Here is a 9,352-nt window from a genome sequence, read left to right as displayed (position 1 = left end):
CTTTTCCTAGTTTTATCCTCTCCACTCAACACCTGCCCTCCACCAGTGCAGAAGACAGCGTCTGGGACTGGCATGGTGTTGGCTCTTACCCAGTTCTCAGCCAATTTTACACAGAGCTGAATTTAAGCCTCCCTCAGGGGCTGCAAGGGGCACCAGCTCTACAGTCTCCCAGAGAAGTTTGTTGACAAACATTCCCAGATGTTCACATAAAAAAAACCAACAAACAACCACCAAAACAAACAAACGAGTGGGTATGTCAGGAAACAAAGCAACACTATGAAGAAGTGGCAAGCTTTAGCAGTTAAAGCTGGCCTTACTCGAGCTGCTTACTCTTGGCAGCCTTGTCTCCTAAGCAAACAGCACCCATTTGCCCCACGAGGTGCTAGGGGGACTCATTAATTAGCATTTCTAAAGCATCCCAAACAGAGATGATCTCCCAAGCCCAGGCTCAATAGCAGTATCATCTCCTGCTTACTGCAATTGACATACCATGATTACAGCAGATGGATTTCGTTCTCTGCCCCCCCCAAAATTTGTCACTGAGGCTAGAAAAACTGTGTCAGCTGTGAAAGGAATGGCTGAACCAGGAAATAATTGTAATTCATTCTGATATGTCAGTGGAGAAGCCAGAAAACTCTTTGCTGCAGGACAAAGGCTGGAGCCAAAGTCCTGGGAGCTATGGAGCCAGCGCCGAGCCTCACTGCTCCTCTAGCCCAAGGATGGTTGCAGGTAAGCCCAGGAGTAAGTGACAGCACGAAAACACCTTCTGAGGAGAAGAGACCATTTCACAGAGCCCACGAGGCAGACGCCAGAAGAAAGCATTGCTGGGCACCTGAAGCAAAGGCTTTGATGGATGGATCCCCTTTCTGTCCTGCACCTTCTGGTACCAGTGCCACACCACCTCCTGGCTCCTCAGTAAGGCAGGGAGCAAAAAGATTATACAGAATGTGTAGGAGGAAAGTAAAATAAAGACAATTTATAAATCAAAACAGAAGAAATAGCACCAAAACCCCTGGGAAGAATTCAGAGCTGGGCTAAGTCAGGATAATTAGCTATGCCTGGAGACATAACAAATTAGGCTCAGCACAAGCCATTTTGACTCACTTTTTTTTTTTTTCTGAGACCAGAAACAGTAGGTAAGCTGCTATCTTAAAAAAAAGGGCATATATCCTGCTCTCCTCATGCTCTTTCCCCTGTTCTTGCTGCCACAGTTCTGGAGCGATACCACAGCCAGATGATCATACCTCATATTTCATATACATGGGGTAGGATGTTAAAGGAGCAGCAGACCATACTGGCAGTTTCTTCTTACCTGAGAAGTGAGGTCCTTCACCTCCAGCTCATAAAGAATAAACTACATTTGTAGAGATTTCTCCACAGTCAAGAAACAGAAAAACAGTCAAGAGGACCTACTGAAGGTTCATCCCACCTACTGTCCTGTCTACTGCAGTGACAGATGATTAGGGCAGAAGGGCTTACATGTGTCCCACAGCCCGGCCATGCCATGTCCTTCCCCAGACATGCAGCTCTGACCAGGAAAAATACAGACATTGGTTGCTCCAGGCTGTTTGACTCCTATGTTTAGACATCAGCTCACACACTGGACAAGTGGTCCTACTGGGACAAAACGCACCAGCCCTTCTGCTTATCCACATGGGTCTCCTCCAGCATGACTCTGCCCTGTGCTGACATCCTAGGGAGAGCAGACTCGGTTCGGCAGCTCTCTGTCACGTCACATTATCTGTTCTGAAAAGCACACAGCGCTTTGGGCACAGCAAAACGCCCGAAGGACTTAAAATGATAATCAATAAGACCAGAGCTGCAAGCTGGAGGTGGGCTCTGCTTCTCAAGGACTTGAAAACAAGCTCAAAGAGCTTAAACATGACACCATAGCAGGTTTCTCATTCAGCTGCTTCTAAATATTCTGAAGCTGAGACCATCAAAACAACCGCTAAAAGCTAGGGTCGTAAATCCCTGGCAGTAAAGTGGTGACCCCAGTTTCACCCAGTCGTGCAGAAGGCCTGGTCTTCTGCTGCTCCAGTCAATAAAACCAATTGCATCGTCCCCAGCGGGTGCAGAGCCAGGCTGAAACACATTCTGGAAAACAGTCCTTCCCCTCCTTTTTTTTTTTTTTTTTGCTTCCCCAGACATGCAGCTCTGACCAGGAAAAATACAGACATTGGTTGCTCCAGGCTGTTTGACTCCTATGTTTAGACATCAGCTCACACACTGGACAAGTGGTCCTACTGGGACAAAACGCACCAGCCCTTCTGCTTATCCACATGGGTCTCCTCCAGCATGACTCTGCCCTGTGCTGACATCCTAGGGAGAGCAGACTCGGTTCGGCAGCTCTCTGTCACGTCACATTATCTGTTCTGAAAAGCACACAGCGCTTTGGGCACAGCAAAACGCCCGAAGGACTTAAAATGATAATCAATAAGACCAGAGCTGCAAGCTGGAGGTGGGCTCTGCTTCTCAAGGACTTGAAAACAAGCTCAAAGAGCTTAAACATGACACCATAGCAGGTTTCTCATTCAGCTGCTTCTAAATATTCTGAAGCTGAGACCATCAAAACAACCGCTAAAAGCTAGGGTCGTAAATCCCTGGCAGTAAAGTGGTGACCCCAGTTTCACCCAGTCGTGCAGAAGGCCTGGTCTTCTGCTGCTCCAGTCAATAAAACCAATTGCATCGTCCCCAGCGGGTGCAGAGCCAGGCTGAAACACATTCTGGAAAACAGTCCTTCCCCTCCTTTTTTTTTTTTTTTTTGAGGAATCTCACTTCAAATAAGAAAATAGCCCTGAAAAAGTATTACCTCCACTTGAAACGCCGCCGCCTGAAAGTGCTAACAACGGTGACCTTTTTGCTTTCCCTGCTTTAGTGTGAAATATTAACAGTCTCCTCAAGTTTGACAGAAACCAAAAATTTCAAGGGCATAAAATTGCCTGAAATGAAACAGCAAAATTACCTGTGGAAATACATGTAAGAAATACTTTCACACCTCCCCACCTCTTATTTGTCAGTGCTTCAACAGCCACACAAATCACTTCTGACCCATGCAGGTAGAGCCACAATTAGTTTAATTACACGGCACAGGCTGTTGTTCAGTCAATTAGACTTTTCCTTCCATCCACACCATTTTAATGACAGCCAAGTAGCCCCAAGGCTCTCGCATCTTGTTTAGAGCCGTGACCGGCTGATCAGGGCACAGCAGACTCTCGGCCGATTTTCTGCTCGCTGCGTATGCTTGAGCTTCCTGCATCTGTGAAAGCTGGAGGGGATGGGGAAAAGTCCCCGAGTGGGAGCTGGAGGATGCTGGTGGGGTGCTGGCCCCACAGGGAACCCACTCTGGGCTGAAGCATCACTGTCCTGCCTGGCTAGGTCAAGTGGACAGAGGCACTTGTGTTTCACAGCCTTCTCCATGTGCTGTCCAAGGGCCACCCAATTTTTCATCTCCCTTCCTCCACCATCCTTTTCCATCTTTCTGCATGAGATTTAGGTTGTTGATCACAGGGGCTGACCCGTGGCTGTCGCCCAACCTCCCTCCTCCACCAGCAGCCCTGGGCAACCCATGTCACTCCCAATAACATGGCAGGTGAGGTTGGCACCACATCACAACCCTATCCAGATGAGCAGAGGGGGCAAGGTGGGGCACGGGCCATGTTTTGTAAACCATTAAACAAACAGGACATCCACATGAGGCCAGAACACATCTCACAGCCCTCCTGGGAGGGCTGTGGCCGTCCCTCATGGCCCTGAAAAAAACAGGTGAGAACTGCTGAGCTGCTGGCACTGGCTGCAGCCTGCTGCATGGTTGTTTTGCCAAGTGACACCTTGATTTTTGTGTTACTGAAGCAAGAAGGCTCGGGACAGCTATTGCAATGCTCTCCCTGGCTCCATTTGAATCTCCTCTGGCTCCTCATCCCGCAGGGGAAGCGGGGTCAGATCCCGCTCCTGGCTGCAGGCTGTGCTTCACCCACCACCACTGCTCTCACCTTGGGGAGCAGGGGCACCTCAAGTTGCCTCTAAGGAATTCTATGTCTTTTTTGAATGACACAAACGATGCAGCCTCTGAGCCAGTCTACTGCTCTCATTTAAAGCCAAACTTGGCACCTGAGAAGGTTCCCCAGGGAGCAGGACTCATCCTCAGCTCCCACCGACCATCCAGACCCAACCTAAGTGGCTGCAGCAGGGTGAGGACCAAGGACTGGCCATGTCCTGCTCGCCCTGTGGCAGCCCCCGAGCAGACTGCAGGCAGCTCCTTGTCCAAGATTGGGAAAGACAGACAAGTGGCTTAAAGGCATCCCCATCTCCATCCTCCCCAGAGAAACTACCGCATTAAAAAGATTAAAGTTCTGTTTCTGCCCTTTTTAAATGTGCTGATTAAACTAAGAAGCATTTTCCTCTTCTTATATGGTGCTAGCTGGCACACCGGGATGCCAGTTTCATGATTCTGGTGGTTTATACAGTTTTGCTGTTATTCATTTGCCCTGCCTGAAGCAATGCAGAAAATTTTAGCCCAGACCCTTCCGCCTGTTCCCAACCCCAGTTACTTTTTGAGCTCACGGGCACGTTTCACCCCTCCTTGAAAAAGGAGCACAGCCCTTGAAGACATCCAGTCCTTGAGAAGTGGGGAATGGAGAGAGGGAAGGGACTCCAGTTCCTTCTTCTCCCGAGGAAGGGCTGCAGGGTGACCCTGAGAGTGTCATCCTGCAGCAGCCAGCCAGCACACATGGGGCCGGGGAGGAGGGAGGCAGCTCCTCAGAGGGCAGCTGGAGACACGGGAGACAGGCAGGAGCACCAAAGATGGGGTGGCGTGGGGGACTAGAGTGACTGCCATTAAGGGACCTGTCAAGAGAGGTGGAGGGACAAAAGACATTATGAAGAGAAAAGCAGGTATTGGTAGTTCTGCTGAGTGGGAAAAAAAGAAAAACCAACCCTCGCTATTCCTCCTCTAGAAATAGAAACCTGCTGTTTCTATATATTTTTCCACTTTTTTATATGCACAAACCAGGAATAACATTCCTTGGCCTCCTCTGTCTGCCTCGTTTCTTGCTAAGGGGCAATTCCTCTCCAGGGAAGCTAATGGAAAAAAAACTTCCAGTGACTTCAGAGAGAACATTGCTGGGACAGAAGTGCCTAACAATGAACACAGAGGGCATTTCGAGCTGAAATTTCTCCCTTGCCTTATAACTCCTGGTCCCTTCCATTACAGCCCAGCACGATGTCTGGGTACCACCACCACGGTGCAGGCAGGCATCCCCACTGGACCCCTTCACTCGTTGCCCCAGGAAAGCCACAGTGTCACAGCTCAGCCAATGCAGCCTGAGATACTGCTCCCAGCAGCCACTACCTTATCAAAACTGCGTCTCCGAGCTAAGATTTTAGCTCAAGCCCTGAGCTGCAGCAACATCTTCCAGCGGGACCGTGTCCTTCACAGGGCTAAATGTCCCCGTCTCACCGGGAGGCACAAGTACTGTGCAAAAAGGTAGAGCTGTGCTATGCATGAAGGGGGGAAATAATAACTTCATACACGTAGAGATGGATTTGCTGCATCTCCAGAAGCGTTTTAAGTAATGCCAGTGGTTATTTGCTGTACTGGGCTTGATATGTTTTGGGGTTTCTTTTTAGGTTTTTTTTCTTTTTTTTTTTTTTTTTTTGGTGAAGTCATTGAACAGAGCAAATTGGGTGAAATTGGTCTTGCAATGGAAAGTGATGACCTTCACCTAAGAAAGTCACCTTGGACTTTGTTGCCACAATTTTATAATGAAAACCTGAATAAAGGAGAAAAAAAAAATGACAAAGAAAGACCAGAAACAAGCCTGAGAATGATCTAGAGATTGCCCTGAAGCCTCCAGCATGGCAAGGGAGCGATCTCTGCTCACCTTGCATGGCAGAGGAGCAAAGGACTGGTCACTGCAAGGCTCCTGTGGCTGGGAAGCTCATAGCTGGGGACATGACCCATCCACAGGGCACAGACAAGTCCAGCCCGCTCCACACTGGCAAGTACCTGCTGCCCCTGGAGAAAGACGAGCAGGTAAAATCCTTGCACTGCCTCGAAAATTACTGCTGCTGCATTCAGCTGAAGGCACAAAGGGGAAGATAGATGGGAGAAGGAGGAGAAAAAATTTGGACCTTCCCCCTGCTCCTTCTGGGCAGGGTCACGGCAGCGACCGAGCGCTGCATCAAGTCACCAAGAGCTCATCCAAAACATGGCACCTGTGAAACTGCCCGGTGCCACTCCAGCACACGTAATTAGCTCTCAAACAGACCAGAGCTTCACCACGCTGAGGACAACATCATTTTCCTGCTGCAGCACAGCCAAGGCAGAGAGGAAATCTGTGTCCCACTTTCAGATGCCAAACTCTTTGTTCTCCTTCTCCATGAAAACGGAGAGATAATCATGCCCCAGAGCCCCGAGGCTGCTGTGAGGCTCCACTTGTTCATATGCTTTTTTGGGGTGGAAAATAGACAATGGCAAATCCATCTCCCTCCACAGGAACCATGCAAGAGTGTTGTTAGCCAGCAGCCCCTTGGCTGAAGTTTTCCTTGAAATAGCCCATAAAATGTACTCATTACCCAGTAAGGGCATCATCCCCCGCCGTCTAGGAGCAGCTTGCAACTAGCTGGGCATTATTACCTCTCTACTTTAACACTCAGAGCTTCCTTCTCCTCTCCCTATTTCTTGTGCTAAGCGCTACACAGCGATGCAGAATGAGCAGCTCTTCCCCTCTGGGGCTTCTGATATCAGGAGATAGGGCAGGTGAAGTAAAGGCTGTTGGCCCCATGCCTTGGCTGGAGACCCGAGCCACAGCTCAGCCAGCCAGCCCGTACCAGGGACAGCTTTTACTGCATGAGCATCTCCACAGGGGCCAGACACAGCTCCCACTTGCTGTATCCCTGGTGAACAGGGATCATGAGGAGATCCACCCCCGGTATAAGGACATCAGTTGTTTGTTCCTTGCACCCATTAAGTTTTTCCAGAAGAAAACACATTTGCAGCTGCATGTCTTCAGTCTGATTTTTTTTTCTCTTCAGCACAAAATCCCAAAGTGTGGCAGAGCTTCTCTTGGAGGGAGGAGAATTGCAATTAAATGTGCTGAGGGTCTCCACCAAACACTGGCAGAACCACAGCAAAGGTCACCAGTGAATTGGGGAGCCTCTGGAAGCCAAACTGCGGCTGTCTTTTCTTCCAAGTAGTGCTCATAGGCTGGGGAGCAGGGAGAAGGGGAGGGAGAGAAGGGGTGGTTGAGTTTGGCCAGTTCTCCAGTGCTCCAGTGCCATGGAGACCGGGGGGGGCTACACCTAGGGAGTGAGGCACCTCCTTCAGGGTCAGAGTCTTTTGGAGATAAGATAGGAAGGAAGGGCACAGACATACATACCCCTTCTGAAAATACCCAGCAGCTGTACAGGCAGGGAAGCTCAGCTCCACTGCCAGAAACCGAGCTTGCAGGACCTCTGCAAAAGGATGCCAAGAGCCTGAAACGCTGTGTTTCGGGCAGATTCATGGGACTGCAGCGCACAGGGCTGGGAAGGGCAGCCCCAGCTCCAGGCAGAGGCTGCTGTACCTTTTCCTCTCCTCTGGATGTCACCTAGCCTGTCCCCAGGCTAGGTGTCCTCAATGTAGACCTCTGACCAGGGAAAACTGCACAGGGTTTCACCTAAGTGCTGTTATAGCATCTTTACTGAGCCATCATGCTACATCTCCCTCCAGCCCACAAAGTAAGAAGCTTTCCACTTTTCAGATCCCCAATACCATTTCTGGGTGCTGCTCCAGGACCACCATCCTCCCCCTTACCCTGCCTGGCAGCACCGGTTCCCCCAGATGGGAGCAGGGGGATCATGCCCTGCTTCTCCACTGCAGCAGAAACACCCTCCCCATCCTGGGCTTTTGCTCAGGATAAGGGGGTTTTGAAGTGGAGGCTGGTTGCTGCAGCTGCCCAATAACACCAAGGGGAATCCAGTTGGCTCTACGTGCCAGTGACAGCTGGGAAGGACACTGCCTTCCCAGGAACTGGCATCTTCCTTGACCAAGAGGACTTTGCGATGGCAGTGGCAATGGAACTGAAGAAATTTAGGCATAGCAGTGGTGCAGCTGACGGTAAAGAATAGACAACCTCTGCTCCTGCTTTGGGCAGTATGCCTGCTCCACACTTCCCCAGTTGAGCATCAGGCAGGCAGGTCTGCCCCCTTTTTCTCACCTCTCCAGCACCTTTTGGAAAGCAGAAACCATCCTTCATCCTGCCTTGTCCTCAAGGTGCTGAGCCCCTCAGCCATACATCCAACCCACTGTGGATGGAAGAGAGCCCAGCATCTGCAGCAGCCCTTCCCCAGGGATGCTCATGGGGGGCAAGTGGCTCTTCCCTCCACATCTGCCATGCTCCCTCCTCCAACCCCAGCGCTCATGTCCCCAAGACCAGACACTGCTGTTCCAGCAGATGTACCTACCTCAAGGTGCCAGCTGGTCGTGGGTCCTTGGGGTGCACGGAGCTGCTCACGGAGACACCAGCTGGGGGAGGCACATACTGACCTGCCCCCACACGCGGAGGGGAGCTATGAGCCCCTCCTGCCACGGGGGCCCCTCTCCCCCTGCCTCACCCCACGCAGCTCCTCATTGCCCATATTGATGAGCCCTTAATGAGCTTTGAGCTCACGTCCAGTCAAATCAACACCCTGCATGTCGCAGCGGTGGGGTGGGGGGGGGTACCCAGAGCCACTGGAAAAACACACGTCGCTGGGAGAGAAGAGGCTCCAAGGGCATGGGCAGGAAGGAGAGCAGGAGCGCAGGCAAAGGGCCTGGAGCCAAAAAATGGGGGGGAGGCAGCAGGTGAGTGGGTTGCATGGGGTTGATTGGGCCCATATTGCTGCAGCAGTCCCTAAGAGGCCATGCTAAAGGCACCATGCACATCCTTGGCCCGCTGTGCTTGCAATCAGCTAGTGGTCTCCATCTTCTCCATGAGCAGGGCTGGCTGCAGAGGATGTGGAGATCCAGCACGCCATGTGTGGCAGGGAAGTTGGGTCTCTGTCCAGGAGTTTCTCCTGCTTTCACACAGCCCTCGCACAGGGCCAGGCTTGCAAGAACACAGCCCTGCCAAGGGGGGACAGGGCAGGCCGGGCTCAGGAAGAACCATCCCAAAAGGCACCATGGTGTCACCGGGCAGGTGCACGGCTGGCTGTGGGTCAGGCTTTTGGAGTGGAGGGGGACGGCAGAGGGAGAGGGATACTTCTCATTTGAAGTGTTGGCTACCAGCCACCAGCCAAGAAAAGGAGCCACAGGTGAATGAGCAGTTGCTTAGCGTGTAAATCCTGTCATTTTCTCTCAAAGTGGTTGCGTGGAGCCTTCATTTCCCTTTTC

The sequence above is a fragment of the Calidris pugnax genome, unplaced genomic scaffold (genome assembly GCF_001431845.1).
Source record: "Calidris pugnax isolate Ruff unplaced genomic scaffold, ASM143184v1 scaffold1, whole genome shotgun sequence".
Taxonomy (NCBI): Eukaryota; Metazoa; Chordata; class Aves; order Charadriiformes; family Scolopacidae; genus Calidris; species Calidris pugnax.
The sequence above is the reverse complement of the archived record's forward strand: the minus strand, read 5'-3'. Positions refer to the sequence as shown.